The sequence below is a fragment of the Thalassophryne amazonica genome, chromosome 17, assembly GCF_902500255.1.
Source record: "Thalassophryne amazonica chromosome 17, fThaAma1.1, whole genome shotgun sequence".
In the NCBI taxonomy this organism is placed as follows: Eukaryota; Metazoa; Chordata; class Actinopteri; order Batrachoidiformes; family Batrachoididae; genus Thalassophryne; species Thalassophryne amazonica.
In genome coordinates, this window is record NC_047119.1 from 14,734,020 (window position 1) to 14,753,659 (window position 19,640).

Genomic DNA, 19,640 nt, shown 5'->3' on the forward strand with positions numbered 1-19,640 from the left:
ATGAGGCCAACTTGGCAACTTGCTCGCTAAAGCTGACTACTTTCCAAACCCTCTTGACAACTTATTTTCTCAAATGTGACTAGTGACAAATCTAGCTAATTTTCCTGGCGTCAATGGAGACTTTTCTGGTTTTTGGCAACTCAAAAGTGAAACCACGTTTTGATCTAGTCTCTGTTCTCACCGAACGGCAGCAGGTCCCCTTACCTCCACTTAGTCTGCTGCTGCTGCAAAGCTACAGAGCCCAAAGCACTGAGCGGAGGGATACCTACAATCCTCCATGTTCAAACATGCACACGTGATGCCTCCGCGACTGTTCCCACATTGAATGGTAAACCTGACTAGGACTCAGTCAGCCTTTACGTCGTCTGTTGCACTGTGACTAATTAGTCTCCAGACTTTGAGGATCCCTGGCCTTGAGAACTTATTTTATTTTGAGGAGTGATAGCCAATTTTAATGGCAAAATAAATAAACAAACCAAGAATCACTTTTTTGTCTCTTCCACGTTTTTTCCCAAAACTATTTCAACCAATACATTAACAGTAAACGAACAAAGAAAAAGACCGCAATACCATTCACAGTATTATCATTATAAATAGAAAGAGACAGAAAAAATAAAATAAATTGTACAATAACAAAAGTAAAGGATTTCTTTAACATTAATTCTCTTAAAAAAATCCTTATAGAGCATGACAGTTTTATGACATTTGGGAGCGTCTATAGATTAATACTGTTTATATATTGTTCATATTCAGCCAGAAGTCCATGTAAATTCCTTTTCAGTACTCTGCATTTATGAATATGTAATTTATCAAACAATATTAAAATGTTGATAATGTATTCAATGACCTCTCCCACAACATTTTTTCCTACAACTGTTATGATGTCACAATATGCAAATAATATGTAAATTAGCTGATGGCATCATTTAAGCCCTTTCACACCGGGGCTGCTCCTAGTTGCTTCCTGTGGTGTCATGACGACGCAGGAATTTCTGCGTCAGGTGCACGCAGCAGGGGGCAGAGAGGAGGTGAGAACGCAGCCTGCAGGTTCTCTGCACAGAGAAGTCAGAGTGCACAGTTTGGCTGCAGACAAACTGTGCACGCTGACTTCTCTTCTACTTTATATGTATTTGTTCTTGTGCAGAGCTGCAGGGCTGCGCTCTGAGTACATTTATAATTTATCTTGCCTCCTTTGACCGTGAGATGCGCGCGCATGTGCGCGCGTGCGCGGACCATCCGTAAGCAAATATGGAGATGTCTGGAGTTCTACTTGATGTTGACATGTCCTGTCTCAGGATGTATGTCTTTTTTTGTCCTTTTTTAAACTGTGATGTGAGAGTCTGAGCAGAGAACAAGGAACTAATTCCTGCAGCCAGACTTTTTTTTTCTTTTAATTGTTCACATGTACACGTGTGAACGAACGTCCATGAGTGGACTAGAGATGTCCAGACTTTTTACTGGATATTTCTGGCATTCAGTCTGTGAGGAGGACTTTTATGGATTTTATTTAAACACATTTGTGAGAGAAGAAGCTGCTGCCTCACAGTGCCTCTCTTCACCAGACAGCTCCACACAGACGGAGCTGAGCTGCAATCACCATTTTTTTCTGTGGTCTTTTTTTTTCAGCATGTAGTTTTAACTGCATTAAGTACATGGAATAAAAACAATCCTGCATCATTTATACTGCGGGAACAATGGAACACAGCAGGAATCATAAATTGGCTTCCGGGTCACACCGGGTAATGCCTCTTTGCCCCGAACAGCGCTGGAACCACTTCCTTTCTGCGTCGAGCACAGGACCCCAAAAAAATTAAACAGGTTTAATTTTTCGGCGCCCGACTTGCTTCCTCCTTTGTGCCCCTCATGCTGTTGTGGCGCCGAGCTGCATCGTCTCTGCACTGAGTTGCTTCCACGGGGCATCTTCATAATGATGCAGGGTGCAACTGGGAGCAACCGGGAGCACCCCTGGTGTGAAAGGGGCTTTAGCGACTTCTGGTGACTTTTAGGACAGCCAATAGCTACTTTTCTTACTGAGGAGTTGGCAACACTGCTCTTCAAAACCACTTCGTTTTGTGTGTTTATATACAAGTTTCTCATATATTATGTAAAAGCTAGTGAGAAATAAACACTTCTAAAACTGAAAATGCTGTTTTTGTAACCTGATAACACCTCTGGAGTCATTTACAAGACATTTTGCTAGTGTTAGCTTGCACGCTAAGATTTGCTAACTCAATGCTAACTTCCTATGGAGTTACATTTGTCTCATTAATAACTGCAAATGCACAGAGGGTGATCTACAAATATTCCTTGATTTGCACATGAATAAATGATGATGTGATTTGAACACAACAGGATCTTAATAATTAATTAAACAACTGCAAATTATAAAGAACACAATGCTCATACGGCCGAGGGTATTTTAGCATTGCGTACAGTGGGGGAAATAAGTATTTGATCCCCTGTCAGTTTTGCAGGCTTTCCCACCTACAAATAATGGAGAGGTTTGTAATTTTTATTGTAGGTACTGTTGTGTGTTGGGGGGTTTAGCTGGACATTTTGGTGTTCTTTTCTTTTCTTTGCTCTCCAGGTGGTATGCAAACTGGTTTTTGTCTGTGGAGAAGAGTCCTTCACCCTCATCAGCATGATTTGCAGCACCTGTGGATGATGCTCACGTGCAAACTTAAAGACTTTCAGCTGAAGTAGATAATGAGATGGCGTTCTGCATTTAAGCCATGAGTGATTCAAGCAGAATTGCCGGGAACTCGACCTTGTGACGTTCGTTTGTGAGACGCTGAGGACCGCGCCTGGGTTTGACACATTGTGCCTGTGAAGGAGGACGGGTGAGGGACACATGCTGTCAGCACACATCAGAGGTGACTGATTGTCTGAATAAGTGTTAATATTAATTTGGTATTTTGTTACGCAGTATATTTGAATATTGATGAGAATTGTGCAGCTCGCTTCTCATGGCCGTGGCGTGCAGACTGATGATCCTCCACCTGTTGTGAGAAGCTGCTCATTTACATAAAGTTTAAATTCAGACCTGAATGTGTTGCTGATAGTGTGTGCCTTTGAAGGATATTAGTTGTAGCTGCTGACTTACCTCACCTTTTCCATCCTTCACAGAGAGTCAGTTTGTCGTGTCCACCTGGGTTTGGCGGTGAACTTGAGTGCAGAAGCGCAGGGCTTCGATCCCTTTGGTCGCTGGAGAGCGTGCCGTCCTTCACTCCGCCAGACAAACCCTATTTTATGTTGTACACTGAGTATTGCACAAGAGGGGAAAATAAAATTGTTTTGTTTTTGGAACCGCTTTCTGGTTATTTAGCGCTGGGTTCAGTCAGACGCAGGTCCGCTCCTCAACCCGTGTATGCACATAACAGGTACACTTCAACTGTGAGAGACAGAATCTAAAAAAAAAAAAAAAAAAAAAAAAAAAAAAGCAGAAAATCACATTGTATGATTTTTAAATAATTAATTTGCATTTTATTGCATCAAATAAGTATTTGACCCCCTACCAACCAGCAAGAATTCTGGCTCACACAGACCTGTTAATTTTTCTTTAAGAAGCCCTCTTATTCTGCACTCTTTACCTGTATTATTTGCACCTGTTTGAACTTGTTACCTGTATAAAAGACACCTGTTCACACACACAATTAATCACACTCCAACCTGTCCACCATAGCCAAGACCAAAGAGCTGTCTAAGGACACCAGGGACAAAACTGTAGACCTGCTCAAGGCTGGGATGGACTACAGGACAACAGGCAAGCAGCTTGGTACAAGACAACAACTGTGTGTTATGATTATTTATTAGAAAGTGGAAGAAACACAAGATGACTGTCAATCTCCCTCGGTGTGGGATTCCATGCAAGATCTCACTTTGTGTGGTAAGGATGATTCTGAGAAAGCTCAGAACTACACGGGAGGACCTGGTCAATGACCTGAAGAGAGCTGGGACCACAGTCACAAAGATTACATTAGTAACACATGATGCCGCCATGGTTTAAAATTCTTCAGGGCAGCAAGGTCCCCCTGCTCAAGCCAGGACATGTCCAGGCCAGTTTGAAGTTCACCAGTGACCATCTGGATGATCCAGAGGAGGCATGGGAGAAGGTCATGTGGTCAGATGAGACCAAAATAGAGCTTTTTGGAATCAACTCCACTTACCGTGTTTAGAGGATGAGAACAACCCCAAGAAAACCATCCCAACCGTGAAGCATGGGGGTGGAAACATTATACTCTGAGGGTGCTCTTCTGCAAAGGGGGCAGGACGACTGCACTGTATTGAAGGGAGGATGGATGGGGTCATTTATTGCGAGATTCTGGCAAACAACCTCCTTCCCTCAGTAAGAGCATTGAAGATGGGTCATGGCTAGGTCTTCCAGCATGACAATGACTCCAAACACACAGCCAGGGCAACTAAGGAGGGGCTCCATAAGAAGCAATTCAAAGTCCTGGAGTGGTCTGACCAGTCTCCAGACCTGAACTCAATAGAAAATCTCTGGAGGCAGCTGAAACTCCAAACCTGAAAGCTCTGGAGAAGATCTGTATGGAGGAGTGGAGCAAAATCCCTGTTGCAGTGTGTGAAAACTTGGTCAAGAACTACAGGAAACGTCTGACCTCTGTAATGGCACACAAGTGTTTCTGTACCAATTGTTAATTATTTTTCTAGGGGATCAAATATTTATTTCACACAATAACATGCAAGTTAATTATTTAAAAATCATACAATGTGATTTTCTGGATTTATTTATTTATTTTTTTTAGATTGTGTCTGTCACAGTTGAAGTGTACCTATGATAAAAATGACAGACCTCTCCATTCTTTGTAGGTGGGAAAACCTGAAAAACTGACAGGGGATCAAATGCGTATTTCCCCCACTTTATGACTGCATACACATTCACATTGGAGTCCATACACCTAGAAATGTAAAACATCATATGACCAGTCCCTGCCCCTTCATCCTGCCCTCTGGTGATGCAAGAGTAGTTCCTCTGTATTGCACTTGACATTTTCGATCTATGCACTTGCCCAGCACACATATAAACCACAGCTGTAGAGTGCAAGATGTCTAAATGTCTTATGCTGGTGTAATACTTAATGTCTCTGTAGGTATTAACAAACATCTGCCTTATGTTAAAACAAATAAAGCAGAGCTGATGAATCAGACAGAGTTACTCAACTGCTTCAACGACCATCTGAACCTAATGAAACTGACTTCTTAAAACGTTCCTTCTTAGATGTATGGAGCTGTTGATTGTTTATTAAGAGGCGTTTGGAATTGCTCTGAGGCTGGGAGACGGACAGAGCGACTCGGGATCGATACCTACTTAGCAGTCGTGCTTACACTTGGCCAACTGTCCTACCAGACTGGCACTCTCCGCTTTCCTCTCTCGCACTTTGGGGTGCGGTGTAGTCAGCTGTCTCTCTGAAGGACGTCCGAAGAGTTTCAAAGGCGATAACAAATCAAACTGTTCCCTGAATCTAATATCAAACAGGCTTGGTGTCAGCATTTATTAGAGAAATCAGATTCTCTCCCTCCTCCATCCTCTCCTCTCCCACTTGCAGTATTCCAACACACAGCGGCCCTTTGAAGTCAAAAGAATGCAGGATCGCAAATTACCCAGGAGACGTAGCTGATAGTCTTTGAAGCCCCCCTTTGATAGTCTTGTTTTTCGTGCTCCCGCTACATTTCTTTCCCTCCGTCTCTCACTTGCCTTTTGCTACTTTCCACACACAATGTGTCTTACATACATTAATAATTGGCACAAGGGTGAGATTACACACACAGCCATACATCCAGGCAGACAGATTATCTCGACGCACTGGAAATAGACAAAGACAGGCAATATTTTAGGATTGAATTAAGCAGAACAACCACAGATAAGCCTTTGGAGGTGTCCACACGGAGTGCGCAGGTGCTTCCTGGGGCACCTGCTGTTTATGTGTAGTTTAGCTGAATGCAGTTATAATAATGTGCAACATCAGAGGTGTTGCCATCTTCTACAGAGGCAAAAGCAGTCCACGCTCATGCATGTGTTGATCTTAAAATGAGGGGTGTTGGGGCGCAGTGCCTGTGCACAGCGCCGCCGTTCGGCATAAGCCGACTACGCAGCCTGCGTGGGGCACCAACCATGTTGCACTAGTTTGCAGGGCCTCCAATTGACTGAAAAATGTGTTGAAATTATTACATTATTACCAGTGATGCCGGTAATCTAACCACTTTTTTTTTTGTAACGAGTAATCTAACGCGTTAATCTTTCCAAATGAGTAATCAAATTAAAGTTACTTTTCCAAGTCACTGTGCATTACTATTATTTTTGCATTGTGGGTCGACAGCAGCATTAAACTTGGTCCGTGAGCAGGGGGTCGGGGTTCGACTGAACCGCCCACTTTAAGCGAGCTGTGAGCTTTTCATCAGCTACGACTCATCCTCACCTCTTAAAGCACGGTGAAAACAGCACACCTGCACTGAGCTTTACAAAGTCATTTTTATGCTTTATTTTTCTCCTTTATTTAGAATTCTGAGCTGAGCCGCTCCGTATCGTCTCGTTAAAAACAGCTGATCCTCCGCGACGCGTCAACAACTAACACTATTTTCCACTCAAATGCACCTAAACTCTCTTTCTGAGGACCACATGATGTGAAAACACAATAAAACTTTCTTACCTGTAAATCTGGTCATGTTTTCTGCATAAATAAATGTTATCCATTCTTTGTGCTCAAACGCCAAAGCAGGGGCGAATCCAGATAGAATGGGGGCGTGGGGCAGGGATGTGCCCCCCCCACAACACCCCTAGATTAAAGGTCCAGTTTTGAAGCCGTTTTTTACTACAACTACTAATACTACTTAAAATAATAATAATTTCGACAAGTAAAATGTTTAGAGATAATTTAAATGTTAGAATGAATTTTATAGTTACATTTATAAACAATGTAGGTTAGAAACTGCAAGTTTTACTGTTGCAGTGCTGTCAATAGTTAAATATGAGGTCAAGAAAGAGGTCTTTATTTTACTTTTTATAAAACAAGTATTTATTTTCATTGAAGTCAAGAAAGGGTGACTATAAAGTGAGTTTTGGCAAAACAGGTATCATTGTCATGTTGAGGTGGCAGAGGGTTGTTGTCGGCAGCTGGGGAAAGTAACTAAAAAAGTAAGAAGTAATCTAACTTAGTTACTTTTACAATTGAGTAATCAGTAAATGGACTGCATTTATATAGCGCTTTTCCATCTGCATCAGACGCTCAAAGCGCTTTACAATTATGCCTCACATTCACCCCGATGTCAGGATGCTGCCATACATGAAGCTCACTACACACCGGGAGCAATAGGGATTAAGGACCTTGCCCCAGGGCCCTTAGTGATTTTCCAGTCAGGAGTAATCAGTAATCAGTAATTGGACTACTTTATCAAAGTAACTGTGGCAACACTGATTATTACATTTCAAAATCAATATGAATTATTTATGAATAGGCCCATCGTTTTTGTCTTTAAACATTGTGTAGGCCCCTACCCCATTACTTAATTGGGTACAGCCCTGTTTGCGTCTTTCTCTGTTTGCTGTGTCGCCTAACCAGGGTTGCCAGATGTGACGGTTTCCAGTCCAATAAATGCTCAAAAATGCATGGAGGTGCTAAATCCTGCGCAATTTGAAATGATTTTTAAAATGTGTGTGGCAATTCTATGCAAAAAACTCGTCCAGTGCCATATTTTTACCCTAAACAAACCAATTGGATGGGAAAACACCCAATCTGGCAAACCTGCGCCTAACTGAAGTAGCACTGCTAGCCCACATTCGATTCTCACACGAGACGACAAGTTGCCACTATGCCACAATTAAACAGTGAAGCTACAGCAGGAGTCTGGAACTGAAAAACGGAGGAAAAAGAAACAAAAAGATAATGCCCGTGCATCCCTTGCTGGTAAGTACGTGTTAAAGGTTTAAATTGTTTTGATTACTTAATGTTCAGTGGTGCTGCTTAAGCTAGGTTGCGTTGGCTTTGCTGATTTTATGTAGCTTTAAACGCTAAACTTAAACGCTTTAATAAATAGTAACGGTTTGAGTAGAACTTTTGTGTGTGTGTGTGTGTGTGTGTGTGGGGGGGGGTTTCTCTTGTATGGGGTGGGGGGGGGCCTCCCTGACCAGTTATGCTTAGGGCCTCCAAAACCTTAGCAGCGGCCCTGCCTGTACATGCCTTTGTGTGGCAGCAGAATGTGAGTGGGCCAGAGAATCATTGGTTTGATTCCTCAGCAGATGGACAAATCACCAAGGGGCAAGTACCTTCTTTTTTTTTTTTTTTTTTGCCCAAGTTGCTCCCGGTGTGCAGATGAGCCTCTTGCTTGTGTGAAAGTGTGTGTGCTTGGAGTTTCTGCTTCAGAGAAAAAAAAAAAGCGCTGTAGAATGCACTCCAAGAACGGTTCTGAGATTGACAAGATGCATAGCCTATATACAGTGCATCTGGAAAGTATTCACAGCGCATTCAGCCTTATTCCAAAATGCAACAAATTCATTTTTTCCCCTTCAAAATTCTACTCACAACACCCCATAATGACAACATGAATAAGGGTTGTTTTTTTTGTTTGTTTGTTTGGGTTTTCTTTTGGCAAATTTATTAAAAATAAAAACTAAGAAATCACTCGTACGTAAGTATTCACACCCTTTGCTCAATACTTAGTTGATGCACCTTTGGCAACAATTACAGCCTCAAGTATTCTTGAACGATGCCACAAGCTTGGTGCACCTATCTTTGGGCAGTTTTGTCCATTCCTATTTGCAGCACCTTTCAAACTCTATCAGGTTGGATGGGGAGCATCAGTGCACAGCCATTTTCAGATCTCTCCAGAAATGTTCAGGTCTGGGCTCTGGCTGGGTCACTCAAGGACATTCACAGAGTTGTCCTGAAGCCACTTCTTTGATATCCTTAGGGTCATTGTCCTGCTGAAAGATGAACCATCTCCCCAGTCTGAGGTCAAGAGCGCTCTGGAGCAGGTTTTCATCCAGGATTCTCTGTACATTGCTGCATTCATCTTTCCCTCAGTCCCGACTAGTCTCCCAGTTCCTGCTGCTGAAAAACATCCCCACAGCATGATGCTGCCACCACCATGCTTCACTGTAAAGATGGTGCCTGTTTTTTTCAAAACATGATGTCTGACATTCATGCTAAAGAGTTCAATCTTTGCCTCATTATAGACCAGAGAATTTTGTTTATGATGGTCTGAGAGTCCTTCACATGTCTTTTGTCAAACTCCAGGTGAGCTGCCATGTGCCTTTTACTAAGGAGTGGCTTCAATCTGGCCACTCTACCATACAGGCCTGATTGGTGGGTTGCTGGAGAGATGGTTGTCCTTCTAAAAAGGTTTTCCTCTCTCCACAGAGGAATGCTGGAGCTCTGACATAGTGAGCATCGGGTTCTTGGTCACCTCCCTGATTAAGGCCCTTCTCCCCCGATCGCTCAGTTAGGCGGGCGGCCAGCTCTAAGAAGAGCCCTGATGGATCAGAACTTCTTGTTGTGTGGGCCGCCAGAAGAGGAGGTACTGCTGGCCCACCACCAGAGGGCGCCCTGCCTGAAGCGCGGGCTTCAGGCACGAGAGGGCGCTGCCGCCTCCAGGAACAAGCCGTAGTGACAGCTGTCACTCATCATCCATGACAGCTGTCACTAATCATCTACTCACATCTGGAATAAAAGCAGGAAGACACCTCCACCACATTGCCGAGATATCATCTTCTACAAGAGGTAATATCCTCAGCCGTTTTGTGTTACAATATTATTTGTATATTGTGAGTGTTTGCAGGAGTACCGGTACCTCTGTCGGTGGAAGCTGAGAGAGCGCTAGAAGGCACTCTTTTCCCCTGAGGAATCACTACAGTACTCTGCAAGTTATAGAGTGAGAGGTGGAGGTGGAATTCCCACCAGGATTGTTACTGGGTGTTCACACACCCACCCTTGACTGTCTTTGCTTTCTGCCAGCAGTACCAGATCCGACACGCCGTGACGGTGGCCACCTGGGGACTTCGGGACTTGGCGGCTCCAGTATCCCTCGGGTTCGGTGGCAGTGGAAATCGTGTGGTTCCGGTTCGTCTCCAGACGGGCGTCTCCTATCGTCGAGCCTGCCCACACGACACCTTTATTAATTGACTTGTGTACATTCTGTAATCTGCTGTGTTTGGTTGTGGCATTCACAACAGTAAAGTGTTCTAATTTAACTCCTTCCATTGTCCGTTCATTTACGCCCCCTGTTGTGGGTCCGTGTCACTACACTTTCCCAACACTTCTTCCATTTAGGGATGATGGAGGCCACTGTGCTTCAAAGTAGAAATGTTTCTGTACCCTTTCCCCGATTTGTGCCTCTAGACAATCCTGTCTCTGGAGGTCTACAGACAATTCCTTTGCCTTCATGCTTAGTTTGTGATCTGACATGCACTGTCAACTGTGGGACCTTATAAGTAGACAGGTGTGTGCCTTTTTCAAATCATGTCCAGTCAACTGAATTTACCCAAGATGGACACCAATTAATCTGTATAAATATCTCAAGGATGATCAGTGGAAACAGGATGCACCTGAGCTCAATTTTGAGTTTCATGGCAAAAGCTGTGAATACCTATGTACATGTGATTTCTTGCAAAAATCTGAAAAAACAAAACAAAACAAAAACCCAACAACAACAACAACAAAAAAAACCTTTTAGTGTGTACGTAGAATGGACAAACGAATTTCACCCATTTTGGAATAAGGCTCTAACATAAAATGTGGAAAAAGTGAACCACTATGAATACTTTCTGGATGCAGAATGTCAATACAAAACACGTATGAGTATCTCTGGCCACGTATGTTGTTACCAAGAAACAATAAATCAAAACAATAAAGTAAGAGGAAAAGCAAAAATACTCCTGCAAAAATACAAATCTTTCATAATTCTGGTTTGTACCACTTTGTTATGGTCAAGCCCCAACCTCAGATACTAAAAAAATGAAACCAATGTGTCATTGTCAAATTGTGCAGTTCCTTGAGTGGCCAATTGAGGCTGTGTCCAAGTCACTCCCCCGTAGACCCCTATGATAAAATGTCCAACTTTGTAACACCTTTCTTTAAAGTAAATATTTTCTTTTTCTTTACTACTGTATGACTCTTGCTGCTGCAACAACTGATTTTCCCTGCTATTGGATCAATAAAGTTTATCTTAGAAAAATATGAACACAAAGAGGACAGCAATTTGCTTTCATTTTGTTGTTCAAGTTTGTTGTGATTTGGCGCTTTATACATAACATACTTATACATGAATTGAAATGTAATTGAATATTGAAGTGTATGTCTGTGTTGATATGTAGTGTGTTGTGAATTTGTGTATATGTTGTTATGACTGTTATAATTGTTGGACTCATTCTAGCAGGGGTGGGCGTTGATAAGCTTTGCTTCTGCCCACACCCTTTCGGACTCACAGGCTTGTTTATATAACATTCATATTATTGGTATGTTTTTATTCTTTCGGATTTGTGTGTGTGCCGAATAAATCCATTCATTCATTCAATTTGAAATGTTTTTAAAAATTTGTGATGAATTTAGGCATTTTATTAAAAAAAAAAACCTTGCAACTTATACAACCCCTGGCAATAATTATGGAATCACCGGCCTTGGAGGACGTTCATTCAGTTGTTTAATTTTGTAGAAAAAAAGCAGATCACAGACATGACACAAAACTAAAGTCATTTCAAATGGCAACTTTCTGGCTTTAAGAAACACTATAAGAAATCAGGAAAAAAAATTGTGGCAGTCAGTAACGGTTACTTTTTTAGACCAAGCAGAGGGAAAAAAAATATGGACTCACTCAATTCTGAGGAATAAATTATGGAATCACCCTGTAAATTTTCATCCCCAAAACTAACACCTGCATCAAATCAGATCTGCTCGTTAGTCTGCTTCTAAAAAGGAGTGATCACACCTTGGAGAGCTGTTGCACCAAGTGGACTGACATGAATCATGGCTCCAACACGAGAGATGTCAATTGAAACAAAGGAGAGGATTATCAAACTCTTAAAAGAGGGTAAGTCATCACGCAATGTTGCAAAAGATGTTGGTTGTTCACAGTCAGCTGTGTCTAAACTCTGGACCAAATACAAACAACATGGGGAGGTTGTTAAAGGCAAACATACTGGTAGACCAAGGAAGACATCAAAGCGTCAAGACAGAAAACTTAAAGCAATATGTCTCAAAAATCGAAAATGCACAACAAAACAAATGAGGAACGAATGGGAGGAAACTGGAGTCGATGTCTGTGACCAAACTGTAAGAAACCACCTAAAGGAAATGGGATTTACATACAGAAAAGCTAAACGAAAGCCATCATTAACACCTAAACAGAAAAAAACAAGGTTACAATGGGCTAAGGAAAAGTAATCGTGGACTGTGGATGACTGGATGAAAGTCATATTCAGTGATGAATCTCAAATCTGCATTGGGCAAGGTGATGATGCTGGAACTTTTGTTTGGTGCCGTTCCAATGAGATTTATAAAGATGACTGCCTGAAGAGAACATGTAAATTTCCACAGTCATTGATGATATGGGGCTGCATGTCAGGTAAAGGCACTGGGGAGATGGCTGTCATTACATCATCAATAAATGCACAAGTTTACATTGATATTTTGGACACTTTTCTTATCCCATCAATTGAAAGGATGTTTGGGGATGATGAAATCATTTTTCAAGATGATAATGCATCTTGCCATAGAGCAAAAACTGTGAAAACATTCCTTGCAAAAAGACACATAGGGTCAATGTCATGGCCTGCAAATAGTTAGGATCTTAATCCAATTGAAAATCTTTGGTGGAAGTTGAAGAAAATTGTCCATGACAAGGCTCCAACCTGCAAAGCTGATCTGGCAACAGCAATCAGAGAAGGTTGGAGCCAGATTGATGAAGAGTACTGTTTGTCACTCATTAAGTCCATGCCTCAGAGACTGCAAGCTGTTATAAAAGCCAGAGGTGGTGCAACAAAATACTAGTGATGTGTTGGAGCGTTCTTTTGTTTTTCATGATTCCATAATTTTTTCCTCAGAATTGAGTGATTCCATATTTTTTTCCCTCTGCTTGGTCTAAAAAGTAACCGTTACTGACTGCCACAATTTTTTTTCTTGATTTCTTATAGTGTTTCTTAAAGCCAGAAAGTTGCCATTTGAAATGACTTTAGTTTTGTGTCATGTCTGTGATCTGCTTTTTTTCTACAAAATTAAACAACTGAATGAACATCCTCCGAGGCCGGTGATTCCATAATTTTTGCCAGGGGTTGTAAAAAGGTGGGAAGCAGACATGTCCAAGTGGTGCACATAACACCTTTACTTAAATAAAAATGATGAGTAAATATACATTTTCAAAGTGGTTTTATTTTATGTTATATCACCTATTGATGCAAGACAGCTCCTTCAATAAGAGACACTGCAAAGCTGCAGCTTCTTGGAAAAACTGACAACCTCTCTACTTCTGTAAATGACTGCTACTTGGTGTAGAACAGACAGAAATAAATGTTCATTTCCCTACAGAAGACAAGTGGAGAACATAAACTGAAAAATTAAGGGACAAATTGTTCACCATAGCCGGCAAAAAACTAATCCTGGGGGAATCACGAATATTGCAGATTTTCTATCTCAACAAGACCTTGTATCTCCCTGAGCAGTTCTCAAGAAGGTGAACAATGGAAGAATCATGAGGCAGAGCCATGCAGAATAGTTACTGTAGCCCTTTCCTCTCACATCATTTGCACATACACACACACTAGTGTAAAGTAGTGTGTGCACTATTATGGTGCTTCCTCTGCAATATGCTTCAGCATTAGGGTTGGAGTGATTGTACGGTTCCACTGTGCATTAAATTGAGTCAGGTCTGGGAGCATGCACAGGAGCTTCATATTGCTGTATCCACCATATGACCCCGGGGTCCTGGATGGCAACCACCCAGGCAGACAACCAATCCATCCCCACTTTTTGAAAGTAGCCATCTATAGGCCGCATACAATTAAGACAAGGGTGTCTATTTGGTCTGCTCCAGCCACGGGGGTCTTCAAAAGTAGTGGTCCGCAGATTGGTCCAATTATCAATACCAATGTTGGTATTGATATTGATCGATACTATCACAATTTCTGATATGAAAAGGCAGGACACAAATGCAGGACTCAAACACAGTGGCGGATTTTAAAAAAGCTTTAGTCTATTTCCAAGAAAGGTTCGATACACAGGGCAGCAAACGATGTTGAGCAACAGTGTCCAAAACATAAGACCTAAGGTAAGGTCAAAAAACAAGTGGATGGTTGGTACAAGGCTAGACATGAACAAGGAACTAGGACACTGAGGAAAGATGGCTGGAAACGCTGGCATAATACACAAAATGTCAGGTGGAGACATAAGGGGAAACATGAGGCTTAAATAACAGGTGTGACGAGGGATAATCAGACACGGGTGCAGGAAAACACGCAGGAAGAGGGCGTGGCAAACAAAAAGGACCACACACACCCAGACCAAAACCCCAACAGAAAGACAAGAGCGTGCAGACAGAAAAACACCAACCAGACTCACAGAAAAACCCATACATGAAATAATCGCCAAAACAAATCAAGAATCCCCACAAACCCCAACCATGACAGATACCAGAGTAACAAGATGGATAGTTTATTTTCAGTATCTCTCCTGGTGGATCAGAAAAGAAGTGCACTGAAATGGAGAAATTTAGTTTTACAACTCCAATTCCAATAAAGTTTGGACGTTGTGTAAAATGTAAATAAAAACAGAATACAATGATTTGCAAATCCTATTCAAACTATATTCAATTTAATACACCACAAAGACAAGATATTTAATGTTCAAACTGATAAACCTTATTGTTTTGTGCAAACATTTGCTCATTTTGAAATGGATGCCTGCAACACGTTTCAAAAAAGCTGGGACAGTGGTATGTTTACCACTGTGTTACATCACCTTTCCTTCTAACAACACTCAATAAGCATTTTGGGAACTGAGGACACTAATTGTTGAAGCTTTGTAGGTGGAATTCTTTCCCATTTTTGCTTGATGTACGACTTCAGTTGTTCAACAGTCCAGGGTCTCCATTGTTGTATTTTGCGCTTCATAATGTGCCACACATTTTCAGTAGGCAGCAGGTCTGGACTGCAGACAGGCCAGTCTAGTACCCGCACTCTTTTACTATGAAGCCACGCTGTTGTAACACGTGCAGAATGTGGCTTGGCATTGTCTTGCTGAAATAAGCAGGGACGTCCCTGAAAAAGACGTTGCTTGGATGGCAGCATGTGTTGCTCCAAAACCTGGATGTACCTTTCAGCATTGATGGTGCCATCACAGATGTGTAAGTTGCCCATGCCATGGGCACTAACACACCCCCATACCATCACAGATACTGGCTTTTGAACTTTGTGCTGGTAACAATCTGGATGGTCTTTTTCCTCTTTTGTCCGGAGGACACAACGTTCATCATTTCCAAAAACAATTTGAAATGTGGACTCATCAGACCACAGCACACTTTTCCACTTTATGTTTGTCCATTTCAAATGAGCTTGGGCCCAGAGAAGGCAGCGGCATTTCAGGATGGTGTTGATATATGGCTTTCACTTTGCATGGTAGTTTTTTTTTTGCACTTGTAGATGTAGCGATGAACTGTGTTAACTGACAATGGTTTTCTGAAGTGTTCCTGAGCCCACGCAGTAAGATCCTTTACACAGTGATGTTGGTTTTTAATGCAGTGCCGCCTGAGGGATTGAAGGTCATGGGCATTCAGTGTTGGTTTTCAGCCTTGTCGCTTATGTATAGAAAGTTCTCCAGATTCTCTGAAACTTCTGATTATATTATGGACTGTAGATGATGGAATCCCTAAATTCCTTACAATTGAACATTGAGAAACATTGTTCTTAAACTGATGGACTATTTTTTCATGCAGTTGTTCACAAAGTGATGATCCTCACCCCATCTTTGCTTGTGAACAGCTGAGCCTTTTGAGGATGCTCCTTTTATACCCAATCATGACACTCACCTGTTTCCAATTACGTGTTCTTTGAGCATCCATGAACTTTCCCAGTCTTTTGTTGCCCCGTCCCAACTTTTTGGAAATGTGTTGCAGGCATCCATTTCAAAATGAGCAAATATTTGCACAAAACCAATAAAGTTTATCAGTTTGAACATTAAATATCTTGTCTTTGTGGTGTATTCAATTGAATATAGATTGAAGAGGATTTTTCAAGTAATTGCATTCTGTTTTTATTTACATTTTACACAATATCCCAACTTCATTGGAAGTGGGGTTGTATTTTAATATTGTACGAGTATTTCATGGACACGTATTCTACATGAAATTTTACTTGCTTTATAACATTTGTTGTGGAGTGACAGTTTTGTACACTTTGTTTATTTAAGAAAAAATATCCAGACATGACAGTATACAGGGAAAACTTGTTTTGTTACTGTTCTGTTGTTTCGGTACAGACATTTTCATTACGATAAAGTATTTTCTATTTATTTATAAACTTTGGCCAAATTTTGTCCTGGGTTTTTATGAATTAATACTCCGGGGGGGGGGGGGGGGGGGAGGTAGTAGGTTTTTTGGTTTTGAGGTAGTAGTGTGTGATACTGCAAACGGAGGCAGCTGTTTGCTGAATCATGCACAGAGAAATGCATTACATGGCCCAAATGTTGGAGGCGACCCTCACAATGCAAGTGATCCTCAGAGTCTCCCAAAGTAACAGCTCTTTTGATACAATAATACTCCTAATAAACTAAAACTAAAAACAGATTTATAATCTGCATTAACTATTAATATGTGATACTTAAACTACAAGGGTGTTGGGCATGAAAATGACAACGACACTTCACTGTGCACTGCACAGACAGCAGCTTTACAAAAGAAACTAGAGCGATGCACATATAGAGCGCAAGCCTCCGCCAACACTAGTTTCCAATTCCACAAATTTTAACCAGCCTTCACTCGAATAGGCAATCATTGTGTTGCATCACTCAGCACTTTTATAAAAGGCTTCTCGTCAATTTTGGTGGAAACAACCAATCATCTCTGGGCATTTGACAGAGATGATTATTGGATGATTGGTGGCTTAGTGGATATCATCTTTACCTCATAGCCACAAGGTCGCAGGTTCACTTCTGACTTGGTCTTTTCTGTAGTTTGCATGGTCTCCCCTTTCTTGTGCAAGTTCCCTTTGGATGCGACGGCTTCCTCCCACTTCCAAAGTCATGCAGGTGAGATGAACTGGTTACTCTAAATTCACCGTAGGTGTGAGTGAGAGGTTCAATTTACTCATCTTATAATGCGCCAAATCACAACAAAAGCCGTCCCAAGGCACCTCATACAATATATACCATTTATATACCATTCAATATAAAAATTTAATACATAATTAAAAATGAATAAAAAAAAATCAAATACATAATTAAAAATAGAAGTAAAAGAATAAAACAGATAAAATAAAAACTATTCATAAGAAAGAGATTAAGAATAGGTTTTAAGTCTTGACTTAAAAATGTCCATGGACTTCGACTGCCTCACAGTTGCAGGAGTTTGGGTGCACAATGAGAAAAAGCTCTCTGACCCGCTGACTTCTTCTTCACCCTGGGAACAGTCCTGCAGCCTGCTACCGCAAAGCCCGGGCCGGCACATAAGGTTCCACCAGATCACGTTCCACAACATGGCGCCAGGTTGAACATGTTTGTCTGTCAAAACCTGTCAGCCCCGTAATAGACTGGGTCCCCATTCAGGGTGTACTCCACCTCTCACCCAGTGACTGCTGGGATAGGCTCCAGACCTCCCCATGACCCTTAACTAGAGTAAGTGGGTTAAGAAAATGAATGAATGAATTAAATAATCTGGATTTGTGGAGAGCTCATGTCCAAAAAGGTACAGCATGTTTCCTCAAGAGTCTTATCTGGCTATTATAACAGTTATGACCAGTTTAATATACAAAAAAGAAATAAAAAAGCGGTGAAACCCTTGAAAATGTAACTTTTTAGATTCTTTATTTTAAATAAAAGGACACCCCCCCCCCCCCCCCAAATAAATAAATAAATAAAAATAAAAATAAAGGAAAGGGACTGTGCTGGATAGACTTCCTTCTTTCACAGTGTTGGTAGGGCAATTTTGTCATTAAATTAAAGTCTCTCTCTCTCTCTCTCTCTCTCTCTCTCTCTCTCTCTCTCGCTCTCTCTCTCTCTCTCACACATACACACACACCAATGAGCCAGATCTTACTGACAGTTGTCCTTGGCTGACCTGCTTGAACTCTAATAAGTGCCGCTTTATTTCCATTTATAAAGCAGACGAGACCTTATAAGCATCACGAGGCCCCAGTGCAAAGCAAGTACGCATCCGTGGCTATTTCCACCCTCAAATGAAGCAGGCGTTAACAGATGTGTTGCACAAAGCAGTCTGTGTTATTATGGATCAAACTAAACCCCTGCAGGTTGCTGGTTTAATGTGCAAAACAGGCTGTTACTTCTTTGGCTGATATTGGCAGATTGGCTCCCAGGAGAAATGGTAGGATTAGATCTGCTGACTGGCAGTGATGTGCTGTAATCCAGTCGATACACTCAAGGACACTTTGACCATCTATTTTCTGATCTACAGCATTTTAATGAGCACCTTACTGGAATATCATCATTGCACCCCATAATACAAAACACTGACATATTATGTAAATTATAATGTGAACAAGGAAACTGCAACTATGTATAATATGTTTTTAAAATAATACATTATTTAAGATTAAGCAACACTAAAGTTTATTTGTTTTGGCTTCTTTGTTTTTGCTCTGAATTGTCACAGCAGATCCGGTATCAGATGAGATTTGGACTCATGTCCCATGCGATATTTGTAGATATCTTGGCCCATCTCAATAAGAGTCTTAATATATTTGTCAGTTATCCATTACCCGTTTTTGTTATTGGCGAATGTCATTTTACTCTCTGTAGGGTAAAATTACATAAACTTGCTTTTTAATTAATCTATTGTAGAATAACTTTTAAATATAATGCAGTGCTAAAATACCCTTGGCCTTATAAGCATTGCATTCTTTATAATTTGCAGTTGTTTAATTAATTATTAAGATCCAATTGTCTTACGTGCAATTTGTACATGTTCAATAAAGTCCCTCAATCAAATACATTATCATATACCTATAAATGATACACCAATATGATTGGATAAAACACTAAAGAATTAATAGCAATACATCCTTTTTGCGGACGGGTAATATTTTTCATACCACCTGAGTAATCAGCCAATCCGGACAGCGGAGCAGCACCACGACAAAGAGGCGCGGTCAGAGGAACTCTGAAATACTGGTGAGTCACTATTAATTTTTTACGTGTCCAACCTCGTAGGTTGATCGTTAAAATTAAATTTGTTAGTTCTAAAAGCCATCATAATTATTTCTGGGAAAACATTCTATTTTTTTTCTACTAAGGTCTGAACTTTGAGTGTTTACACAAGAGAGAAAAGTGAGAAAATGTTAATGCCTGTTTGAGAAAAGTGTATAAAGTGTGTAGTGACAGGTTTTACGGCCTTAAAATATTGCTGACTATTTCACGGATTTTGCCTATCGCGGATTATTTTTAGAACGTAACTCCCGCGATAAACGAGGG

General features: G+C 41.1%; 1 long non-coding RNA gene across 1 annotated transcript; it reads left to right on the forward strand.

Moving 5' to 3' along the window:
• Positions 1–509: 509 nt before the first annotated feature.
• Positions 510–16,601, forward strand: LOC117529623. The gene is made up of 3 exons (XR_004566051.1): positions 510–835; positions 15,342–15,349; positions 16,588–16,601. It is a non-coding gene; the product is annotated as an uncharacterized LOC117529623 (long non-coding RNA).
• Positions 16,602–19,640: the final 3,039 nt, after the last annotated feature.